Source organism: Python bivittatus, unplaced genomic scaffold, assembly GCF_059951505.1.
Source record: "Python bivittatus isolate LINGU-HERP-01145 unplaced genomic scaffold, Pbiv_v1 ctg000110_np1212, whole genome shotgun sequence".
Taxonomy (NCBI): domain Eukaryota; kingdom Metazoa; phylum Chordata; class Lepidosauria; order Squamata; family Pythonidae; genus Python; species Python bivittatus.
In genome coordinates this window covers 811,336-836,909 of record NW_028277045.1, presented here as the reverse complement: position 1 = coordinate 836,909, position 25,574 = coordinate 811,336, and positions in this window count along the sequence as shown.

Here is a 25,574-nt window from a genome sequence, read left to right as displayed (position 1 = left end):
GAATCCACACACAGATCAGTGACCTGGATGGAAACATGGTTGGATAGCAATGGAGAACTAACAAGGATTTCAGTGTATAACGGTACCTCAAGTCAATGTTGGAAGAACATGAAGGGACTTTTTACCCCGCATGGTGAACTTGTGAAAAACATACAATGATACAAAGAATTTTAAAGATGAATGTCACAAAGAAACCATTTTTTTTTTTATGGGGACTTATGGATAGTGAATTAGAAAAGACTCATGGAAAATTGATTTTGTATATGGTAATGGCAGCAAGATTATTATACACACAAAGGTGGAAGGGTACTGAAATTCCCACAAAGGAGGAATGGATTGTGAAAATATCAGATCTGGCAGAAATGGCAAAACTGACCTGTTTGGTCAGGGAAAAACAATAAGCCCATTTTTGAAAAACCAGAAACCTTTTTATGGGCGTTTTGCTAAAAGAGGAAAAAGGTGAAATGATGATTTATGGATTTAATGATTGAAAAAGATGACAATGAAATAGGGCTGAAGGGATTTTTGGAGTAGCTAAGAGGGAGGGGACATGATGAGTTTGTTAATACCTGTTGAAGAGAAGGTTGGAAGTCTTTAACTTCCTTAGTTATTTCTCTCTCTCTTGCATTTTATTATCTTTTCCTTTCTTTCTTTCCCTTTCCCTCTTCTCTGTTTTCTTTATGAGATTTGTTTTTTACTTTCAGCAAAAAGTCTTTATACATATATATAATATACATATAAAAAGAGACGTGACAAAATTTTCCAAGTCTCTCTCTTCTACGTTTTCCTTTCAAATTTAACCCAGCTTTACAAAGGGACAATATGTTTGTGCTCTTGCTGTCTGGTGAAAAATCACCTACCGTTCTGGGCAGTTCACACACATACCATGTATTTTCCTGCCAAGGTGAAGAAAACCTTTCAGGACCTCAGACTGGAGAAGACTGCTTAATGGTGATTACATTTTGCCCAGAAGAAGAGATGGAAACTACTAAAACTGTGTTTTAACTTAGTCTAGTGCACAGTTATCTATCTGTGCATTGGGTTGTGGGTTTGACTCAGGCTGTCCTGTTAATCCATAACGTGATTTATTTTGGCATAGCGTGTTATATAAACACAGTCACCATCTTTAGTAAGTCCAACTTCATTGTCTTGTGTGAACCTGCCTAAAGATCGTTCCCTGGGAGACTAAAAGCGACGTGGAGTTTGCAGAGGAAAATGGCAAATCTTTCAGAAAGAAAGAAAACATATTATGTGTTTATTGCTGATATAACGAAGGCTGATTATAATCCAAAGGTCTGGTTTAGAGAACGTGTTTAGCCGCCAACACTGGACCAAGGTTAGCTTAACCAGGCTTAGCATGGTCTGCAAAGGCAACTGTAGGACTGGTGTCTTCTGAACACCGTTGAGTGTCTAATAGAGGGCGGACTGCGGAAGATGTTGAAACAGGGTTTGCTTTTATTTTGTTTTTTCCTACGGGTTAGTGTTCAAAGCCAACAGCTGATAAGATAGAGGGGCCTCCTCGTGCAGGAAAGTTGGGTTTATCTTTATGTTTGCAGTCCTGTCTTGTAGCAATAATATTGATAATGTGTTGGGTGGAGGCCGCCTTGTCCATAATGAAAGCCAATGCTGAGAACGAAATGAACATTCTTGTCTCTTTTGAGGGCAGACTGAAATCATGCCAAATAATAAAAGATTATCGAGACAGCTACGGGGGCCCTGTAACCCCCATCCAAATTTGCAGCAGGATGTGTTCAAGAATCCCCTTGGAGAACAAATGTAGGACCAGAAAGGGGGACTTGCTGGAGCAGGACTTCTTTTCCAGTGCACTAATCTGATATTTCCCAATAGTTTTGGAAGCTGATGCAGCTTCTTTGGGGGGCTGGGGGGGGCTACAGAATTTATTTGTCAAATATGTACACTGCTGCAACCGAATAGGACTCTCGGCAGCTAAGAACGGTGATGTTCTTAACATGATCCACAATAGAACTAACACATCTATGGTAAAAGGATAAACTCAGTTAAAGCAAATGCAGTAAGATATAAATAAATAACCAATCACAGAGCTCCCCGGTATTAATACAATATCAGTATATCAATAACTAAAAATCATTTAGAGACCATGATCTCACACGCCGTAAACTTTCTTGGAAGAGCTCTCATTTTAGCAAGTTCTAGAATGATGAGGCAACAGGATCAAATCAGATATCCAGAATGGGATTATAATACTTCAATACAGGTAGTGTTTGTTTAGCGACCACAACGGGGACCGGCAACTTGGTGGTTAAGCGAAGCGGTTGCTAAGTGAAACTGTGATGGTGCTTATGATCTAACTTTAGCTTTCCTTTGTTTACAGACCTGCAAAGGTCGTAAATGTGAGGACTGGTCACAAAGGGACTTTTTCATCACCATGGTAACTGCAAACAGTCACTAAACAAGGCAGTCGCTAAACGAGGACTTCCTGTAATTGAATGAAAATCCCTTGATTTACTTTTGAGTAGCAGGTAGAAGTCCCCCTGATTTCACAGGGGTATATGCAGCTATGAACATTCTCTCAAGGAAGAGGGGGATAAAATATTAACATTAAAATTCCCCATTCTTTTATCCCTTTTCTTGATCACAGAAGAAAATCGGAATCAAAAACATCCTGCATGCCCCGTAATTCTCATCCTGACACTTCCAAATATTTCCTTGGCCAGGCCAAATGGGCTCCAGACATTAAATCAACTGCAGCGCTTGTTGATTAATCTACCGATTACAGCCTGGGTCCCTTATTTATTTGAATTCTGTACTGCCCTATTAATTCAGAGATTATCTTGGCAGCCCGCAGCATCACTCCATAAAACTAGGAAATCAGGGGAGTAAAAGCAGCCATAAAAACCAGGTAATAACTAAAGAGCAATTGCAGCTGCTTTACACCCAAATTGTCTTGTCTCCCTGATGTTACCTTAGCATGCTTTTTGCTTCTGCTCCTTGCAAATTTCCCAGTTATGGCCATTTTCAGGTAATGGGGAAATTGCTAAGGAAACAGTTCCCTGAAAACGAGAGGTTGGGAGAGGGGAGAAGAGAAGCATAAATGGAGAAGAGAAGGAGACATTCAAATAAACTCTGATGATCCATCTTTGGTGTTACTGCTATTCTGAGATGAACAATGCAGGTTTTTCTCCCAATTTAGCAGGCAAGGTCCCATCACAGGAACAAAGTCTGGAGCAAAACTAGTACTTTACCATCTCTTTTTTGAGAGGCAAATTTAGGTAACCTTTTATGTGTTGTTGTGGGGTGTTATTAGAATTGAGTCCTGAGGTATGGGAAGGCAGAGTCCATCACCCATTGAGAATATCGGCAGCCAACTTATGAGGACAAGGAGTTGGGGTTAGCAAGTTGGAAGATGCAGAATGTCCACCACCTTCTATGTCAGAGTTCTTTTTCCTGACCCAGTGAACGTCAGACTTTCCTAAGAAGCAATCAGAACTGGAGAAAACCAGCAAGGAACAATCCTCTCTGAAATTGAGTGAATAGGATTTATTAGGAACCTTCTGTAGGAACCAGGTTGCAGGAATGGCATAAGAATTCCAGCAAGGAACTTTGCTTCCAAAGGTGAAATCTATTTTGAGGCAGTTCAAAGCCATCAGATTCTGGTTTTCTTCCTCCCAAGCTTTTGGTGTAACGGGGAAGACGCCAATTGCTTCTGAGAAGGTAGGCCTGTCTGCTCTGGAGTTTTGGTTAAGTTTATCAGTGTGAGAATCCTCTCTTATACCAAGAGCTGGACAGTGCATTCAACCACTAGTGAGGAAACTAGTGCTGCTCCCAACCCTGCCCTTCCTGATTCCACTCTTGCTGGTTTGGGCCACGAAGTGGACAAGATTCACTCGTGTTCATTCAAGCCCAAATGAAATGCTCAATGGAATCAGGGTTAGAGCTGGAACAGGATCCCCAATCATATGCAAGTTCTCTATCTTCCTGGGTTTCTACCGTATTTGCATTTCACTGAAATGCAATAACAACAACACCCCAGACTTAACAACTGTTGATAAGAAAGACCAAAAAGTCTGGACAGTGGACATTGCAATACCTGGAGACAGCAGAAGGGAAGAGAAAGGACTGGAGAAAATCCCAAAATACAAAGACCTGCAAATAGAAGTAGAACGACTGTGGCAAAAGAAAGCAAAGATAGTCCCAATAGTAATAGGCACCTTGGGTGCAATCCCAAACATCTGGAGCACCACTTGAAGACCATCAGCATTGACAAAATCACCATCAGTCCGTTGCAAAAGGCAGCTTGACTTGGAACAGCTTTTATCCTGCAACGACACCTTGAACACCATCCAACAACATCTGCCTATCCCAGGTCCTTGGGAAGGACTCGATAGGTGGATAAAAATGCCAAATCCAGTCTAAACATCTGGCTGACTGTGCGACCAACAATAATACAATTTTGAAACAAGTGGAAGCAAAAAACAAAAAGTACAAAGATTTGCCAACTTATAAATGCCTGTGTTTTGGAAGAACAAGCATCCAAGTACATACAAAATGTAATGCTTCCCCCCAAAATCTTAAGTTTCACAAACCAAACCCAATGTTGATATATTTGTTGTTTTTCTTCTTCTTTTTTTCATTTTTACAGATGTGATATATTCACCCAATGCTACACAGTGTGCGCTTTCTTACTAAATAATGGAGGTGGCAGGGGGATGGGGGACTTTTGCCAAACGATTCAGACTGGAAATCATCCAGTCTCTTCCCTGTTTTCAAGAGAATTCACAGAGACACTCCTCTTCCACAGAAAAGTTGCCCAGCGTCTACCTCTAGTCCAGCTAAAGGTGAGAAGGCAGGTAATGTGGAGCGAAAAGAACAATTTCTCCCATCTGGAACCCCTGTTGATTTAAAAGGCACAGTAGTGGTCTTAATAAAAATAAACTTATTTGAGCATGTAGGTTGCTGCTTCCTGCTTGCTTCTCTTCCTTCCAAAACAGATATTCCAAATATGATAGTCAAAAACAACCTAAAAGGGGCCAAGATTTCACACTGATGGGGGTGGGAGAATGGGCTGCAGTTTTCAACAATTCCTCTTTTCAGCTCCAAAAGTTCTTGGATAGCTTTGTTGTTGATATTGGCTTTTAAGGAGGGAGGGAGGGAGGGAGGGAGGTAGGAACGAAGGAAGGAAGGTAGGAAGGAAGGAAGGAAGGAAGGAAGGAAGGAAGGAAGGAAGGAAGGAAGGATGGTGTGGGGGAGGGAAGGAGGGAGGAGAGGGAGGGATGGAGGAGAGGGAAGGGGAGAGAGAGGGGAAGGGGAGGGGAGGGGAGGGGAGGGAGGGAGGGGAAGGGGGGAGGGAGGGAGGGAGGGAGGGAGGGAGGGAGGGAGGGAGGAAGGAAGGAAGGAAGGAAGGAAGGAAGGAAGGAAGGAAGGAAGGAAGGAAGGAAGGAAGGAAGGAAGGAAGGAAGGGTGTTCCCTTGGAAGACCAAGGTAAAATTAGCATTAATTGTACTGCTGGATTCAGCCAACAGGTTGTCAATACCAATTTATTCCCCATTTTCCCAAATCCAAGCAGCTGATATTCCTGCTTTCTTCCCTCCCCTTCTCCTAAACATACTTTTTTCTTGAGGTTCTTACTTGGCTTTTGAACTTGGTGAAGCTAACAAGCCAAGGAGGAAGAAAGCAGCATCGCATCTCAGTTAGGTTCTGCTAGAACTGGAAGACCCGTCCCTGCCATTGCCAGTTCAGTTCTCCTTTTGGGCTGCACCACTGTAATTGTTTTTCATGTGTCTGTGTTATTTTTATATACTCCTGTCTTCTTTCCTGACTCCTGAACGGTTCCTAGAGCAGCCGACAAAGGGAGAAAAGTTACAAGCTTATCAAGATCTAACAGATTGAAACAAATCAGAAATGTGGCATTTTCTGGAGGAGTCAGACAATAAGTTATTCCATCAGCCCTAGCCTGGATGGCCAAAGACACACTTTCTGGGGAAGATGGGAGTTTACCGATTTCTGTATTTATTATTTAATCCATGCATATAGCTCCCAATTAATATGTGATTCAGTTGGAATCAGTACCATTGGAGGGTGCTAAATTGGGGAGAAGCAAGAAATCATGAGAAACCAGTAGAGGAACGCTTGATAGAAGATTGAAGTTCTTCAAGGTATACTTCTTACCTGTAGAATCATGATGACATCACCAGAACTTCCATGTCATTCTGAGTTGTCAACGTCTGCATGCTGGAGAATAAATTAAGCTTGTTCCTGATTCCAAGGTTGGACTTCAGCATTTGGGCGATACAGTTCTTCTGGATCAGATTGCATTCATCTTTGAGAAACAGGGTTGCAATCCAGAGGTCTTCCTGGATTCAGCACTGATGCTGAAGAACCATATAACACCAGGGCTAAAGTGGGCCTTTTGATTAGTTTTGGTTGCTAAAACAGGCACATCCTTATCTGGAAGAGAGACCCTGGTGAGGGTGAATTGGAAGACTTGAAAGAGCAGGTTAGGGACAGATCATCATGGAGAAAATTTATCTATGCAGTCGCCAAGAGTCAACAGTGACTTGATGGTACATGATCAATTAATCAAAATCTTAAGGCTGGATTGCTGCAATGTCTTCTTTGTGGAACGGCCCTTGAAGATCCCATCCAAAAATTTCAGCTGGTGCAGAATGCAACTGCAGAACCTCTCATCTTGAAGCTGTTGCACGGGTGGCTTCCCACATCCAAATGAAGAGGCATGCAATGGTGTATCAAGCTACTTAAAAGATGGCCCCATCTTGTAAAGTCCACCTTTTCACCATTTATGGATCCTGCTATGAGTGCATTTGACACGAAGGACAAATTCAGCTTTCTCCCTGGTGGGGCCCATATGACAGAATACATTGCCCAGAAAGTTAAAGTAAGCCCGCTTCTTACTACAACTTGGGAGGGGGCGGGGGTGGACTCTAAACATTTACTTTTACCGAGCTTTTAATGCTATTGCTTTAACCGTTATGTGTACCTGTAAAAGCTGCCCAGGCTGTTAATGAGGGGGCTGGGGTAGGCATCTTCTAAGTGAGCAAATTAAGTAAAGGGGCCATGTTACATGAATAGCATCGGACAAGCTTGGGTAAGCAAGAAGTTATTTGATGCCAAATGATAGCAAAATTGGTGCCAGATGGGAAGAAACCACCACGAAAACCTCCTACAAGAGCATCAGAAGAGCTGTAACATACCTGGCCAAACTTCGTTCATGTCCAAAATCCACTTCCTATAAATCTCCTGGGAAGCCCTGCAAGAAGGAGATTAAAGCCACTGTGTTAATAGCTTGTGAAAAGCATCCGTGCAACATCATTGTGCGGTTTGCACCACCCCAACTGATACCGATCTCTCCAAGCTGGCTAGCTATTATTCCGCTTTTCGCCTTGCAATGCGAAGGGATTGTAAGATGCCTTCCTTAGAGAACGTGGTTTTGAAGGGGAGCGTATAAAGTTTAAACACTAAATTCAGGAAAGTAATACAGCCGGAGCCAGGAGGCCGTATAACAAGTGTAAAGCGGGGGAGGAGAAGCCCCTTCTGTGCAGGTTCAGAAGTTAAGCCAACAACAAAATACCAGCAGGTGTGTTTCGCACAGACCTTGTGCAGTTTTTCGCCAACAGGCATGCAATTTACATGCACGCACACCCACACACACACACACTGTATTATAGGCAGGTGCAAACAATTCAGTTTGGCAGTACAGTGGAGTGGTTAAAAGCAGACTCTGGAGCCCCATCTTCAGCTGCTGTTCTTAGCCACGTTTAGATTTTCTAGTCTGGATCCCTTCAGATGGTCAAGGATCTGCAACGGAATATCTGTAGGCAAGAAAACTGGGCAAGCTATTTTTTTAGACTAGCCCAGGGGAGCAAAGTGTGCTATAAAGGCCCCAGCAGCCCATTTGTCCCAGGAATCTTCCGAAGTGGATGGATCCCAAATTTTGTGTTCTTCTCTGCATTTTTGGAAGCTGGGGAAGGGCTTTCTGGGGGCACAATGTGGGCCTTAAGTCTTGCAGATGTCAAAGCATCTCCTTTGCCCTTAAAAACTCCTGAAACCCTCTCCCAAAATTAGCTTTGACCTTATCCCCATTCAAAATATGGCCCTTTTCAATTCATTTCATTCATTCATTCATTCATTCATTCATTCATTCATTCATTCATTCATTCATTTATGATGGCCTTTAAGCCAGCAAATATCAACCGAAAGAAACAGGAGAAGAAGAGAACCAAAACAGAGAACCCCAAATAAGCATATACAGCCATCCATCTTAAATCTTACTATGGATCCTTTGCCAAAGACTTGATGCTACAGAACAAAACTTTGCAATCTTGCAGGTTGTGTAAAAAAAATAGCCTTACTAGCAAGCAGAATATCAACATCAAAACTGTTGGATCGTCTGCAGATTGCTGCTAGAAGGGAAAGAGAATGTGGCCTTTAATAAAACACAGAAAGTCTGGTGTGGCCTGCAAACGAATGTCCCAGGGTAAGATTGTTGAGAGTCAAGAGTGCAAGAGAGGTGGCTATATAAATTGATATGATTGATAGATTGATAGATTGATAGATAGATAGATAGATAGATAGATAGATAGATAGATAGATAGATAGATAGATAGACAGACAGACAGACAGACAGACAGACAGACAGACAGACAGACAATGGATGGATGGATGGATGGATGGATGGATGGATATAAAGATAGATATAGAGGGATGGAGGGATGGAAGGAGAGATGGATGGAAGGATAGATAGACAGACATAGAGGGATGGAGGGATGGATGGAGAGATGGATGGATGGATGAACGGATAGATAGAGCCAGACAGACAGACAGACAGAGAATGGAGGGGGATGGAGAGGTGAATGGAAGAAGAGATGGATGGATGGATGGATGGATGGATGGATGGATGGATGGATGGATATAAAGATAGATATAGAGGGATGGAGGGATGGATGGAGAGATGGATGGAAGGATAGATGGGTGGATGAACGGATGGATGGATGGATGGATGGATGGATGGATGGATGGATGGATGGATAGATAGATAGATAATCACAGATAGTGTAAAAAGAAAGACTGCAAGGATAGGCAGAGTGAATTGACTAACATGTCTCCCTCCTTTCGACCAGGAAGAGGAACACTGAAGCAGTGTTAAAGGGCTCTTCTAGGAGCCAGAGCGAAGTCTGCAATGGAAAACTGATTGTACGCAGCTATTGAGAACAAAGGGGTCCTCCTGGGGTACCCCGGGCAAAATCAGGCCATGGAGAGAAAGGTACGGGCTACTGCATGAACGCAAGCTATCGATGTTTGATCCGCCCCAGGCCAGACACGGAGATTGTCCTTCCACCCGTTTTTTTTTCCTGCAAGATATTTTGCTCCCTGCTTGCGAAACAAAAATTAATTATTAAAAAGCCCAACATGTCTCAGGGCTCAGCAGCTACGAGAGAAGCTGCTCAGCCGCAAAAGGTAGGCTCTAAATAATTAAGCGCCGCTATATTTAGCTGAAAGGAAGAGGCCCTAAAACCTAAATTAAACTCTTGTGCATACAGGGGGGCGGTTTTTTTCCTTGCAGGGGGTGAGAGAGAAGAGGAACTACAAAGGGCATCTTAGAGGACTTGCATGGAAGTGTTGAGAGTAGACTTCGACTACATGAGATATTTTTTTTCCAAGCAAGTTTGGGACACTTATCCTGAACAGTTTGGACCAGTGTTTCTCAACCATGGCAAGTTTAAGATGGGTGGACTTCAACTCCCAGAATTCTGGCTGGGGAATTCTGGGAGTTGAAGTCCACCCATCTTAAACTTGCCAAGGTTGAGAAACACTGGTTTGGACCAAAGGGATGGTTCCAGAGCAGAGATCTGGCCATACATGGAGACTGAAGGTGTGCGTACAATTTTGCCCTGACCTGAAGCTAAGTTAGAAATCTGTGTGGTCAGACCACATTTCCATAACGCACTTAACTCAGTTGCTAAATTCACCCATTTCCTGCATGGACCCAGTACATCAATACTACGCCCCCCCCCCCAACGGTTTCGGTTCACACAGAACCGCAGAAAAACTAACCATGGTGAAAGGGTGCCAAGGTTAACAGGAACCAAAGTTAGGCTACTGCACACCGGCAGCTGGTAGACCTTGACTTGACCTGGCTTAGTGTGGTTTAACCCAGCCGGGAAAACTAGGTTCACAAGCCCCATGTCACAAGGTTGGTCAAAGGGAGGCTGTGCTACCTGTGAGACGCCAGCATTCTTTTGCCCTGAAATACATGTCAGTTAGTCCAGCAAGCCAAGATTCCTGCTTTGACAAACTGGCACGTGCTCAGGGCTGTCATCCCAGCCAACAGCACGTACAAATTAGAAACGGTATTTGTAGCAGAAAAAGTTGCAGCATGGGGTGACTCTAGATCAGGGCTTCTCAACCTTGGCAACTTTAAGACGTGTGGATTTCCACTCCCAGAATTCCCCAGCCAGAGTGCTGGCTGGGGAATTCTGGGAGTGGAAGTCCACACGTCTGAAAGTTGCCAAGGTTGAAGAACCCTGGTCTAGAACAATAGCCAAGCTTCTGACTTAAAAGTTTAGGATTAGTTTAGGATTGTCCTTTCCCCCTTAAAAAGCTTTGGAAGGGAGGTTTCTCTGCACACTTTAGGGTTCCTCAGGGCCTGCTAATTCCACCTTTTTCTTTTTCAGTGGCTGGTTGTGGCTACAGGTTGTGTTTGTCAGAAGCCCCTGGGCTTGTCCTTAGGGAACACCATTTATTGTCAGCGGAGAGTGCTGGGCGCTGCATAGAATAAAGACCCTCCCTCCCTCCCTCTTGGCGCGCGCCAGCAAAATTCCTGATCTGAGGAATTCCTTTTTTTTTTTCCAAAAGAGCGCAGCACAAGGGGAATTACAAGATAATTTGATTCCTGAAAAATAAATTAGAAACATTTGGGAAATAGGGTGTGTAAGTTATTACAGCCTTGGGGCAGCCGGAAATTATGGAATAATCATGTGAGTGCAATGTTTTTCTCATTATTTACCTTGGCACTCGGCGAAGTGCACAGAGTTACCGAAGCAGCTTTGCTACCCCAACTTGCACGGACAAGGCACGGATATTCACTTTCGTTCACCGACAAGAACAGTTTGGCTGCAAAGGACACTGTTTCGGTGACAGGGGTAGATTGTGCAATGTTCTTTCTTTTTTTTTTTAATAGTATTTTATTGAGATTTTAAGATTACAAAGTTAAAAGTTAGAAATGAAAAAGAAAATTGGAAAGACAAATTATAAAGAAAAGGAAAAGAAAAAGTGAGATAAAGTAAAAGAAAAAGAAAGAAGACATGAAAAACAGATGGCTTCCCATCTATCTCTGGTCTTAAGGATAATAAGAGTATCGTAAGTGCTAGTTTTTAATGCATTAAGTAGGAATAATTCTTTGTCAAAACATATCCCATTTCATGAGATTGCCAATGTTCTTCACCTAGCCTTCAGATCAGTTTCAGAGACGAACAGAGAGCATCCTAGGTCAGCCCGGAGAACGGATCTCTGTGCGGCTCTGATTCTGAAAACATTCATGGGGAGTTTTCCTCTTTCATCCTTCTGAGTTCCAGAGGTGAAATTCATCGGCGTCTTTGAGCAGCAGACGCCGAGAGGTGAGATTTGCAAGAGAAAGAACGAGTGTGGTTTTGATCCCTTTCACGATACAGGGAGGCAGACAATGAAATAAAGCGCGGGAGTTTTGCAATGTGGTCGACATCTGACCGTATTGGGCCAGCGTTCCGTAGAGAAATCTGCATTTTGTTCCAAACCGACAGCTTTCAGCTCGGTCAAAATCTGCGACTCCATCCAAGAGCAGGGCACGCTGTCGAGGGCTGGACACAGGAATCCTCCAGTTCCTTTCAAAAGTCAACCTTTTTAAAGAAAAAAGAAAGGCGGATAGGAAAAAAAGAAAGAAAGGGGGAAACTAAACTGTGCTGCCTTGAAGAAGAAAGAGAGCAAAAGAAGTTACCTTCAGCAGAGCGCACACACCACCCTGTAAACATGAAAAAAAAGAACCACCATTTAGAAATGTGAAATTAACTAAGTTCACCCTGCATTGGAAAATAAATAAAATTGCTCTGTAGCCCTAGCCCAGACACATGATTTATCACGCCGGGGGAAATAAAGGCTCTTATTTCCATGGTGCCTGCAACCAATAAACTTGGAAGTTTGGAGTGTAGGCAAGCAAGAAAGCCTCCGCGTAGCAAAAGGCGCACGCTCCTGGCGGAGAACAGGCTTCGCGCATCTATCTAAGCAATGCTCATTGCTGAGAAATTTGAAAAAGACAAGGGAATCAATGGCCATTAAATGCTTGCAATTTTAGCATTAGTACAAGGTTAATGCGGTTCTGTCTTGTGGCTATGCATGGCTGGGTGTATACACACATACGCACTTCCCGGTCTAGCCCAGAGTCTGGGGCTTCCTTGTGGTCTCCCATCCAAGTCTGATCCCACACAGCTTCAGAAGGCAGACGGAGCCCACCAGCTCTGCAAAGAGGTTGTGTTGGCTTGTTAAAGCTGGGACTAAGTTAAATGTTCTGGGCCGCCATGTGCAGGGGGAAAGGCCCCCCTGGCCTGGGGTATCCTTTTTCATCTTGGGTTTGTAAAATGCAACAGGAGACAATTGCAGGGGCTGGGAAGATCTTTTGGCTGCCTGCGGACATGGCCGTCGCTAGTGCCCTGCTGGTGCCGTGCCGAAAGAAATCACCTCCGCCACCCGGAGAAATCATGAAAAGGAGGAAATGTGCGTATATTTCCTTAGTTTGCATTCTGGTCTTGTTAGCTGCTGAAAAGGGCCATTGACACGAAATGTCCTCTCCGTGGAGATTTGCCAAGCTGCTTCTTTGTCTGATATTCCATTACAGGCAGCTACCTAATACCAATTAAGGGCACTTATAAAATGATTAACAAATAGATCTGAAATCCTTGAAGCCAAGAAAGTTAAAGACGTGCAGAGAGATGGGACATGAAAACGATGTCAAAGACCAGCGATGTTCATTAGGCGCTATTTCCACGAAGGTGTCTTGATTAAGTTAACCTTTTCGCAAGGCCATTAAAGGGTTGCAATTTTAGCATTAGTACAATGTTAATGCAATTCGGTCTTGTGTGTGTGTGAGTCGGTGTGGGTAGGCACACCCACACACTTCCCAGTCTAGCCTAGAGTCCTGGGATTTCTTCATGGTCTCCCATCCCCACGTAGCATCAGGACACAGACGAAGTCAGCCAGGGGCAGCCAGTGGGGCGGGGTGGTGAAGGTACACCACTGAGAGCAAGGAGATCCAGCTTCTGGTCCAGCCTCAGTTGTGACTTTGAGCCTGTGCATCCTACCTCACAGGGTTGTTGTTGTGGGGAGAAAGGAGGAGGGAGCGCCATGTCAGCTGCCTAGAACTCCTGAATGAATGATGGGATATAAAGCTAATGAAGAAATCATTTTCCTGTCTACTAGCACCAGTGTTCCCACCTACGGGGACAGCCGGCTCATATGATTTTGGCTGAGTTAATTGCATCTTGATTGTAAGCTCTCCTGAGATGACCTGCCCACATTTGCTTCTGGTTTTGCATAATGCAGAAAAAAGAGGAATGAAGCATTCGAAAGAGAGAGGCAGAATTTGTGTCAGGGGAGGCTGAGGGTTGAGGAGAAGAGGGTGCTTCAGAAGGTAGGTAGGTAGGTAGGTAGGTAGGTAGGTAGGTAGGTAGGTAGGTAGGTGGGTGGGTGGGTGGGTAGGTATGAAGGAGAAACAGAGAAAGGAAAAGGGAAGGAAGGAAGGAAGGAAGGAAGGAAGGAAGGAAGGAAGGAAGGAAGGAGGGAGGGAGGGAGGGAGGGAGGGAAGGGAAGGGAAGGGAAGGGAAGGGAAGGGAAGGGAAGGGAAGGGAAGGGAAGGGAAGGGAAGGGAAGGAAAGGAAAGGAAAGGAAAGGAAAGGAAAGGAAAGGAAAGGAAAGGAAAGGAAAGGAAAGGAAAGGAAAGGAAAGGAAAGGAAAGGAAAGGAAAGGAAAGGAAAGGAAAGGAAAGGAAAGGAAAGTTGAGGGAGGGAGGGAGGGAGGGAGGGAGGAGAGAGGGAAGGGAAGGGAAGGGAAGGGAAGGGAAGGGAAGGGAAGGGAAGGGAAGGGAAGGGAAGGGAAGGGCTACTGGAACTCTACTTTCTTGTGGTAGGGTATAATAACAGAATCTTGAAAGCCCGCCAGAGTTTCCCTCTGCCCCCTCTTATACCAAAGAGAATGAAGGTGGAGTAATTATGAGTCTCTTTCTCACACTCTTTCCTTTCCCAGGCCTGAGATGTCTCTTTTATCTACTAATGGTTCCAGCATTCCTTCACCAACCTTCTCTCTACCTCCTTCTATGCCAGGGATGAAATTTCAGGTCCCCAAAGAACAAGGCTAAATCGACTGGTCACCAAGAAGGACCGATTCACAAGCCTTGCTCCAGAAGCCATTAGTGGCGCGCCGCAGGGATTTATGCTCCATCTTGATCCAACCGGTAGCTAGCAATTCACCAGCCAGCACTGCTATTAAAGTTAAATCTCTTCCATGAGTAGAACAGTGTCAGCCCCATGAGGTAGACCAGACCAGCAAAGCAAGTCCACAAGAAGGCTAAAACTACTTTTATTGACATGGGCTATAATAGCAGAGTCTTGCAAGTCTGAATATGCTGGACCTCCTCCTCCTCCTCCTCTTATATTCCAGTGAATTAGGGAGGTGTCTGCCTGAGTCATTTCCAGATGTTACCTGCCTGTTCTGGACCTAAACAATGCTTCATCCCTTTTTGCCTAGGTAATGGTTCTTGCCTATGTCCATCAAGGTCATCTTCTGCAAACAGTGACTTCCATCCAACTTACCCCTTTTCCATTTGGCTATGACCTGCATTTGGGGGGTTGAAATGGGATTTCACTTCTATCCCAACATCTCCCAAGTTCTTGAGATAGTTTCCCAGCATCCCTTGGTGTGTCCTTCTTTCTCTTTTTCCAGGGAACTCTTCCGTAGCCATCTGGTTGGAGCACCGGAGAGAAGTCCTCAACCACATGGCCATCTTTGGTTGCAATTTCAGCTTTGGGTTGCCGTTAAGTCAGCAGCTAAAGCCAGCCAAGTCTCAAATGTTTACGTGTCTGGAATGAGTATCTTTCCTGCAATTTGGCTGCAGTTTTTGCCAAAGATTTGAAATGCGCAAACAGGAAAGAGCTTGGGTAGGTAGGAGCAGAAGAGAAAGATTTGGTGAGCAGATAAAGAAGTAGAGGGTTGGGAATTTTCACCAGCATGAAATACCTGCTCTTTTGTCTTTAAAGAACCTGTTAATTCCACAAAATGGATTCATGGTTTTGAGAAGAAATTGTTCCATTCATTTGGAGGTGGGGGGGGTGTCTGTGGGTACAGTGTGTTGCTCAAAATCCTTTAGTATCTCTGTGACTGCAACAAGAACAAGGATATCTGAGAAACAATGATACTGTAGGCATAATTCATTCGGGGCAATTGCTCTTCTGTGAGTCTTAAGAGTTTGCAGACAATATTAGGAGCAATGTAAAAATGTATTAAGTGATGGCCGTATACCAAAGTTGTCCTTGTCTTGAATAAAATTTGTCTGTCTGTCTGTCTGTCTGTCTGTCTGTCTGTCTGTCTGTCTATCTATCTATCTATCTATCTATCCCTCCCTCCCTCCCTCCCTCCCTCCCTCTCTCTCTCTCTCTCTCTCTCTCTATATATATATATATATAATCTATCTACAGTATCTATTTAACTACAGTATCTTACAGTATCTATCTATCTATCTATCTATCTATCTATCTATCTATCTATCTATCCCTCCCTCCCTCCCTCCCTCCCTCTCTCTCTCTATATATAATCTATCTACAGTATCTATTTAACTACAGTATCTTACAGTATCTATCTATCTATCTATCTATCTATCTATCTATCTATTTATCTATCATCTATCTATCCCTCCCTCCCTCCCTCCCTCTCTCTCTCTCTCTCTCTCTCTCTCTCTCTCTCTCTCTCTATATATATATATATATATATATATATCATCTATCTACAGTATCTATTTAACTACAGTATCTATCTATCTATCTATCTATGTATTCCTGAAGAAAATCTATCTATGTGGTCACTAAGCATTGACGTCGACTTGGGGGCACCCGATCAATCAATTACCAAAGTTTCATGCCTTACAAAACACAACAAGGCATATGAATGAAACAAGGCTATTAAGCTGCTAAACCTGTGTGACTATGAAAGGGATCGGTCACATCCTTTTTAAACCCAGCATTTCCTCGCAACCGTCAAAACTGGACAAACTTTGGCAACCGTATTAGAAATGTCCAAGGAATGAGCCACGATGTTTGATTTGCTTCTGAAGTGCAACCTGAGCAATTATTAAGAAGGGGAGGTATTAGTGCATGCCCCCACCCCCCAGGCAGCTCAGTGAGATGTGCGATGTAGGTGTCTCTGCACCCTCCCTGTAATGGTCTGTGGGAATGGCCTTGGGAGACGGGAGGAAGATCTGCAGACAGGACCACCGTCATGCAAAAGGTATCTCAGCCCATAGAAGGGGAGGGGGCATGGGAAGCATTTCCAAAGGGACCCTCCCTAGTTTTCCGGAGAGTAGAAGGAAAGGAGGGGAGAAATGCTTTCAGTCTTGCAAGATTTTGTTGATGTAACCTTGCAATAGAGCTAGGACTCCTGGTTGTGCTTCTTGTCTGGAGTACCTTGAAGGACTAACCCTCCCTCCTTCCATGAGGGCAGATATTCCCTTCATCTCATGTGAGGTGGGAACTCTCAGCAGCCCCTCTTGGAACAAATGCACAGGGCTAAGTGAGGATGAGAGGGAAACTCTTCTTTCAATGTCTAAGGGCCAAGCCACATGGGGCTTTAGATGTTAAAACCAGCACCTTGCATTGGGGGCTGGAAGTCTAGCAGCCACCCAGGAACACTAAAGTAACACCACAAAGCCGTCTTCTCCCTATTTGTCACCTGGATGTAAGGGACCATCGTTCTGAAGCACCGTCCTACCCTTGCTTTCTTGCTGAAGATGAACAATTGGAGAAAACGGTCATGATGCGGGGAGGCCACGCAGATTGTCAGCACTCCGCTAAATCCTTGACATGGATGTCTTTCAAAACCAAAGGGGGCTTTTGAGAGATTAGAATTACACCCAGGGGGTTACCCCCATGTTTCATAGATAATTACCAGCAACCATCTAAGGCCACTATAAATACACATGGTAACCAACACTGAAAACACCACTGTTTACAAGACTGGGGTATAAATTTCCAGCCATTATATAACAGGACTTTCGACAGCACAGCCAGGTTCATGAAGATTTTGTTCCACACCAGTTGCAAGATGTTTCTATAGTAACCGATGCATTTCCAAATGGGAAGGAAAGAGACTGAAGCTTCTAAAGACAAATAAGAGACTTGGTGAGAAATAAAGGATGGGAAGATGCTTCGGCTGCTATTCTTCAAGAATGCTCCCTCCAGCACACAGATTCGAATGCACCGGGAGATCACAGTGCATTGCAGAGAATAGCCTTCCCCGGTCCAAGGCCTCTAAAAGTGTCCGATGTCCACCTCCTTAATTCTCCTTCAGTATGGAAAAGGGCAACTGGAAGGTGCCACAATGGGAAAAGTGCAATGGGTGTGAAATGCAGCAGAGATCGGCCATTCAAAGTCGCCATTGCAATGTAATACCTGTTTTAAGGTTGCTTCATAAGTTACCCATAGATTTCCACCCATCGGTTTCCATTACCCCTGCAACCAACTCCAATCTATTCTAGGTGATCCATCCTGTTCTGGGTGATCTTTGATATAAAAGGTACAGACATTCCAAATGTGTTCCTTGTAAAGTATGAACACTTATTCTGAGTGACCCAGAGTAAGTGTCTTAGATTTTTAAGGACTGAGACAAGCAACCCTTACTACAGAATATAGTTTACAATCAAACAGGATAATGTGCAATGTCTTCAATAGCTGGAGCAACACTTATACACAATTTTTTTGCAAGAGGAATTCCTGAAATCTCCCATGCCTTACCATAGAATTGAGGAGGAGGAGGGGAGGAGGAGGAGGAGGAGGAGGAGAGGAGGAGGAGGAAGCTCTTCTAAGGTGCTGAGGCATGTAAACTGTTAACAATTAATTAATCAGTAAAGGAAGACAGCTTGTAACCTTAGAGACAGAAGGTAAAATATAAATGTACTCGTAACTGCTGTTAAGAAGACCAGAAGCCCCTTCTTTATAACTTCCTTTTCTTTCTCTTCTCTATGTCTTTCTTTGTACTTTTTCCCCACTTATTTATTACTTTTCTCGACTTTCCTTACTTTTCTCTTTCAAAATGTCCGTTGTTTTTGTTCTTTTAAAAATTTCTTCAGGAAAATTTATATATTAAAAATAAAGGAAGCCAGCAAAGTCTGGCTCACCTTTAAGTAAATGGAACTCAGTGGGACATGGGTGGCGTCAGAAAAGAGATCGTTCGATCTAAGGTCTGATGGCAACATTCCGCAAATTTGGGAAAAAGTTAAATCAATTAATCTGTAAATTTGTGACGGGATAAATGAATGAATTTGTAATAAACGTATAACCAGCTGCAGCAGACACGCAACACAAATGTACCCATTAGCCTAAAAAAACGGACAGTGGCTAATCCATGCTTCAGACACGCAACTTCTGCCACAGCTGACCGTCAGCTCTAGAGGAGTTTTAGCCATGTTTCTCAACCCCATCTGAAATATCATGTATTTCAAAAGGGCATCAAAAGGGTCTGAAATAGAATATCGATAGCAGATAAAAATGCCTCCTGGTGAAGCAGTTCGTGCTACAGAGCAGCGTAAGATTGCAGTAATGTTAGAAATCTGTTACTGCTGTAAAGGAAGGAAAGACCAAAAAAAAAAAAAAGATCACTTTTTGGAAGCAAGAAATATTTGTCCCTAATGCACATCACTGTTTACTCTTGGGTGCAACAGAAGAGGCTTAAAAGTTAATATCCCAGTGGAACTGTAAATATGTGTGTCTCTGCAACCAGGAATGGATTGAACACGAGAGAAAAAAATGAGATTCCCCAGGATGTCCCATCCTCTGGCCACAGATCCTTTTCACCTTGCCTTTTGCCCATCTTCTTCTTCACCTGCAGGAAGAAAAGAACTGCATGGCTGTTCTGCTTTTCCATCTTCAACAGATCTGTTGCAGTTGAAGAGAAGACGGATGCAAGAATTGGAGAAACGTGGGCTGGTTGCAAATAGATCGCCAGTTGAAGTGAAGACAGATGCAAGAGTTGGAGAAACGGGGATTGGTTGCAAATAGATCACCAGCTGAAGAGAAGACGGATGCAAGAGTTGGAGAAACGTGGGCTGGTTGCAAATAGATCAACAGTTGAAGAGAAGACGGATGCAAGAGTTGGAGAAACGGGGATTGGTTGCAAATAGATCACCAGTTGAAGAGAAGACGGATGCAAGAGTTGGAGAAACGTGGGCTGGTTGCAAATAGATCAACAGTTGAAGAGAAGACGGATGCAAGAGTTGGAGAAACGGGGATTGGTTGCAAATAGATCACCAGTTGAAGAGAAGACGGATTCAAGAGTTGGAGAAACGTGGGTTGGTTGCAAATAGATCAACAGTTGGAGAGAAGATGGATGCAAGAGTTGGAGAAACGGGGATTGGTTGCAAATAGATCACCAGTTGAAGAGAAGACAGATGCAAGAGTTGGAGAAACGTGGGCTGGTTGCAAATAGATCACCAGTTGAAGAGAAGACGGATGCAAGAGTTGGAGAAACGTGGGTTGGTTGCAAATAGATCAGCAGCTTGCCTGTAACCTTTTTAAAGATCTCATGGACAAGGAATAGTCATTGCACAATGTTAGCCCCATCTGAAAATGTTTCCAATGCTGCGGACTTTGGCCAGCGCCTATGGTATGCGTGGAATCTGATAACAGTGGGAGAAGAGGTTGCTGCATCAGCTACATAAATATATATCGGTAGAAAGATCTTTGAAATACTGTACATCCATTCTGTTGGCAAAATGGACAAGCCCATCAGGTGAATTAAACATTACAGGACACACACACACGTTATCAGGGTCGTTCTTACAACATTTTTTGCAGTCTGTTAATGATTGAAAGGGTGGGGAGAAATCAGTGGGGAAGAGAAAGAACCATGAGACACAGTAAGAGGGAAAGGGATGGTGTATCACCATAAGCCACGGTTTGTTTGGCCAGGCCACATGAGCTACACTTGACTGGATCTGCACTCTAGGCCAAGTTGAACCATGGTTTGCCAGCCCAATTGACGGGTTCCCATTGCATAAAGCCAAAATCAAGCAAACCAGAGGAGGACATAGTGCGATGTGACAGTCCATTGCTGGCATGGGGTTTGAAACGGGAGGAGTGACTCTTGAAGCCATCATTACATTGTTACGGCCTTTCCTCCATCCAGGGGAGAAGGTACGGTGGCTTAGCAAGAAGAAGAATGAACAGCATCGGTTACGTTTGCATATAATGTCTTTTGATCTTTGTGGTTTAGCGATCACTTATGTGATTCTGTAACATCCAGATAAATAAAATAAAAGAAATGGGAAGAAATAAAAGGTACACCTATTTTTTACTTGGGGTCTCGCTCAAGGGAGGCTGGCAGCGAGATAAGTATTAGATATGCCCCCTCTGCTGGTTCACACACAATAAAACAATTGGCAACCGATGCCATTTTTTTCCCTCCTATTACTTTTAAGAGTGTAATATTTTCACAGATGGGTGTTGATTCATGGTTTTCTTTGGGATTAATCTTACCTCTGTAATGCTTGATACCCTCCTTTAAAAAAAATATGGGCTAAAAAGATGCCGTGGACAAACAAGATGCAAAGAGTCCATGTTCCTTTTTTGTTTGGAAATGTATCTAAACATGGAGCTCTTAAAGAAACTTGGCAAAGGAATTTTACACTGATGGTTGTTCGTGGAACTTGCTGAACGCAATTGACCGTTTCCACGTACCTATGAGAAAGATCAGTCATTCCCACTTTACAGATGGAAAAACTAACAGGAGAAAGCTGTGAAACCAGGTGGAATCAGTGGAATCAGAGTGTGTTGGAGTTGGGTGGCTAATAAATTCAAATAAATAACTTAAGAATACCCAAGTGTCATTTTTCTGGCTGTGTTAGTCCTGGACTGGCCAGGATGCCAATACAGTCTAGTTACTGCATTAAGCCATCACCTGGGCTGACATAACTTCTTGAATCATAAATTACTGTAATAGCTAAGTGACACCCCCCCCAAATTAACCTAGGTTCACACTAACCAAGATTGCCTTGTTGCGCAAACATTACCATGACGTTTGTAGCTGACCTGGTGAAGCGTGCTGTGGGAGTTTAACCATTGCCAACAAGTTATTTGCTGCAAGTCACTGGATCTCTTAAAAGTTTTGGCTGGGTCTGCATATCTAAATTCAAACATCTGTTTTTATTCTGTCTATTTCCCATTAAAAGTTAGCACTGCAAACACAGAACGCTACAATATCTTGCAGAGTAAAATTCACTCTTCTTTAAAGTTCATATATTTGTGTGTAAAAATGATTGAATGTACTTCGACAAATAAGTCCCCATCGAATTATCTGCAAGCCCACTAAGAAACTTAGGAAGGGGGCAAAAGATGTTTCACATTTGGACAATTTCATGAATTAGATTAATTTCACACATTTGATTCTGGGTTCTTATTCCGAGGAGCAACAATTTGGCCCAGAAAGATCATTGCTAAATAACAGTCCCCCATCATTCCTAGGGTAATGTTTGACTGAAGGCAACGTATTTCCCCAAAGTGAACAGCACAAATCATTTTTAAAAGCCACCACACACCTTTGTTTATTTATTCATGGGATTCACCTGCCCATTTTCATTTAAAAGTACCAAAATTCATGTTCAAAATGTTTGCACTGCGTGAAATACAATGAAATGCAAACATAAAAAATAAAAACAATAATTTGCCTACTGCTGTTACTAGGCATAATCCCAAAAGGCAATCTGTAAAGAAATCGTTACATAAATATCAGTCTCCCTCTGAGAGGTCGGAAGAACAGGTTCTTATTCAATTTCTATCTCTCCAGCTAAGGGAGATCTCATATCTCAAGAAGGTTTCCTTGCAAAGTCCTGGTTAGAATCTGGATAGGAGCCACCAGATCCCGACTGGGAAGTTGGAAAGGCTGCCTAGAAGAAGACGGTGTCAAATCACTTCCATTTCGTGGTCAAAGAAGATGACATGGACATGTCCATGTGGGCACCAGCCGTCCAACTCAATTGTATTTATTACAATACAATACAATCAGTTTTATTGATTAGTCTTGCAACCATATCAACCATTGTATTTATTACTGTTGCTGTTTTTATCATTACTTATAAAGTCATCCATTTTCAGTGGCTAACCGGAGCAGAGCCATAAAATCATCAATATGTATTCATCCATTGAAATCACGCTGGTGTATTTGCGCTCCTCCAAATTTTCCTACGCATCAGTAATGGATTTGGATTGCCTGAGCAACAGAACGAGACGCCTCCCCTGTTTCACCATCATTTAGTTCTAAAAGTCATCATGTAAACAGAGTAAAATGCAGCTTAGGGAGAAGATAATCACGCAAATCAGCTCTCAGCTGCAAAATCTATAGTTCCCTCTCACAATACACCATAGCTTTGCATCGCTTTAATCAAAACCCTTTTAGCCAGAAACAAATGAGCGCAGAATGTGTTTTACCTTTTGGAAAATTTGCCTTATCTGAGCTCAAATTTATGAACGTTTACTCAGAAATTCTTCCATTCCAGTGGGGGTGACTCCCAACAGTGTGTGTGCATAGAATTGCATCTTGTTCTCTTTTTCGTCCCTTTTCTTTTTTTTCCTTTTTAATCCTTTATTGCTCATACTTCCTTGAACAAAGACCCTGCCAGAGCTACGGCAAAACATTTTGAAACAAAAATGTGTACATCACAACCACCAAGGGTGGATGAATCACGTCAATTTAGTCTGTGTCAGTTTCCTGTGTAGCTCCATCAGTCTGGTCCATCCAAATTTCTACAGGGCTCTTCAATTTAAAAAAGCAAACAAGCCTAGGAAAAAGATCTGCATGTCTTGATATATGCAATTTCCTCCTTACATTCTTGTTCCCCAGTTTTCCTAATAGGCTCCTTTCTGATTGCAAATTTCAGAGAAGTGAGCAATTGAGAGGAAAACACCTTCCAATCTTCACGTTAGCCTGAAAAGTGCAAATTAATTCAATTCACTTAAAAATGCAGATCGCTGCCTCTCTACGTTGATCCTATTTTAAAATTCATCAACAAGAATCAGTGGGGTTTTTTTTTTTCCCCAAGTCTCTCTCGAATTTGGTTACTAATAAAAAAAAAGTCGAAAATCCCCACAAAAACCTCGAAATGATAATGCTTCCAATTAATGGGGCCTGATTTTTAATTCCCTTCTAAATACAGCTTCTGATCTGGGAAGCTGCAGATCCCGTGCTCTTCTTCCAGAGGTTTCAGGTCAACAAATAAATCAGTTAAGAGACAGACATGTTCTGCTTTTTCTCCCCCCCCTCCCCCCCACGCAAGAGACTTTTGAATAGCTGAAAAGCGGCTGAATATAACAGCAGGAAAAGCGGTTTTCTTTCCAAGCTGAGTGCCGGAGAGATCCATCACTTTGAGCCATTAGTGACTAGGTGTAGTGTACCAAATTGGTCCTCCTAGACCAGCTGGACTGCGGTGTTTGAAGGACAGTTTGGTGGATGTTCCCCCTCCTCCTAAACCCTATGCATTGTAGAGACAGGCTTAATGGTTGCTGTTTGGCCAACCCAGGTTGTTCATTCCTGTCTGCATCAACCCCCCCCCCCCCCGCTTGTATCTGTGCCTTGTGCATGACAATTAGGCACTGATTTGATTTCTCTCCTAACTGCACCAACCCCATTAAAACCCAATTCAGCTGATTATCAACAGCTTTCCTTAAATGAAACCACTGGCTCCCTGGGGGTTCCGCTAGTGCCAGAGAAGGACAGGAAACTCAGCAGACTCCTGGGCCGAAAGAAGGCAAACACGCTCGGCTGGTGTCCGGCTTTCGGGTTTCCAAGAATGGCCCACCAGAGGTCTTGGAAGCGTCTCAGCGAGCTGGAAGAAGCTGAAATGGGTGTTCCTTGTGTTTGGTCCCCAGATCAAATGCTGAGCTGGTTTGCCCCGATGTAACCAGGGCTCCTGGATCTGTCCGGTGCTGAAAAAAATCCAGGTGGTCCAAAAGCCCAAATCTGGCCCCTTCGTGCAGCGATCCAGCCTGACCTCAAGACCTTTCTTCTGGTTAGTCCCAGACAGCTCAGATTCCACGAATGGGCATCTCGCCGGGCAGGTAACCTAGGCTGGAAGATTTGTACAAAAGAGCATATTTTTCTAGTTGGGATACCGGTTGACCCGTTAGTCCCACTGAGGCTTTTTCCACATCACCAGTTTCCCACACTGACCCCAGTTTTCCCTGGCGTTTCCAAAGTTCCCTCTTGATCCTATAACACAGACCGTACTTTGCACAACCTTCTGTTCAGGTTTTCTCTTCTTGACATGCCCGGTTTTTTCCTGCTTAATCCACCGCTGAGCCAGTGTGTGTAAACTTTATGATTTTCCTCCCTTTTAGAATAGTAGTCACGCGATCAGACCAGCCTTCATTCATCATTGGCTGATCCTGGGGATGATGCCTTTTATTTTAGGGCACATGGGGGGAATTGCAAGCCATTGACTCTTCGTCAGCAAATCCATGTCTGTAGAATACCTCTCATCCCCACAGGGAGGTCAATACATTTCAGGAGCCCATCCAGACAGCAGAAGGGACTGAAAAAGCCCACCATCCGTGGAATAGCAGAGTTTGACTTACATGAAGGGCCTCGAGTGAAAAAAAAGCTTTGGCGTTTTCAAAAGACTTTGGTTAAGCTGCCTCAGAGACCGGGCAAAACATGCATTTGAAGAAGAAATCCGAAATCTAGGAGGAAAAAATCAGGTGATGTAGGCTGGATTGGATGCTGCATCAGTGGGGTTTTTATTTGCTAGAGAGCCTATTTAAACCCATCTGGGCAAGTGATTGGAAATAACCATACAGCCATCCAACGTTTTTTGGGGGGGAAAAGTAGCTTTTTTCTTCTGCTTGTGGATCCCAACTGGGCCATCTGTCAAAGAGATGTTTTGTTCCCCAAGAAATGTTTTATTAGAAAACCGAATTGCCAACTGGAAACTTCTCTGTCAAGGGTAGTGTAATGTGTTATATATATATGTGTATGTATATATATATATTTTTTTTCTGTACTCAGTTTGCTTCTCATCAGAACAGAAAGATCCAAAATGCCTCCAAGACATTTTAACCCAATATCCATAAATAAAACAATTCTGCATTTAATCTTTTCAAAACCTGCAGTCCTTTGGGGAAACAGATAAAAGCATCTATACCCACACCCTTTCCTATTGCTTCTTCCAGTCCACAGAGACCAGATTTCCCCTTGTGCATTCAAATAACACTAAGGCACCGTCCTTGGAAAGACGGAAATTAGTCACCAATAGTAAAATATTAGGAACACCAAAGAGATTGACATCATATGTCTGGCTTAGG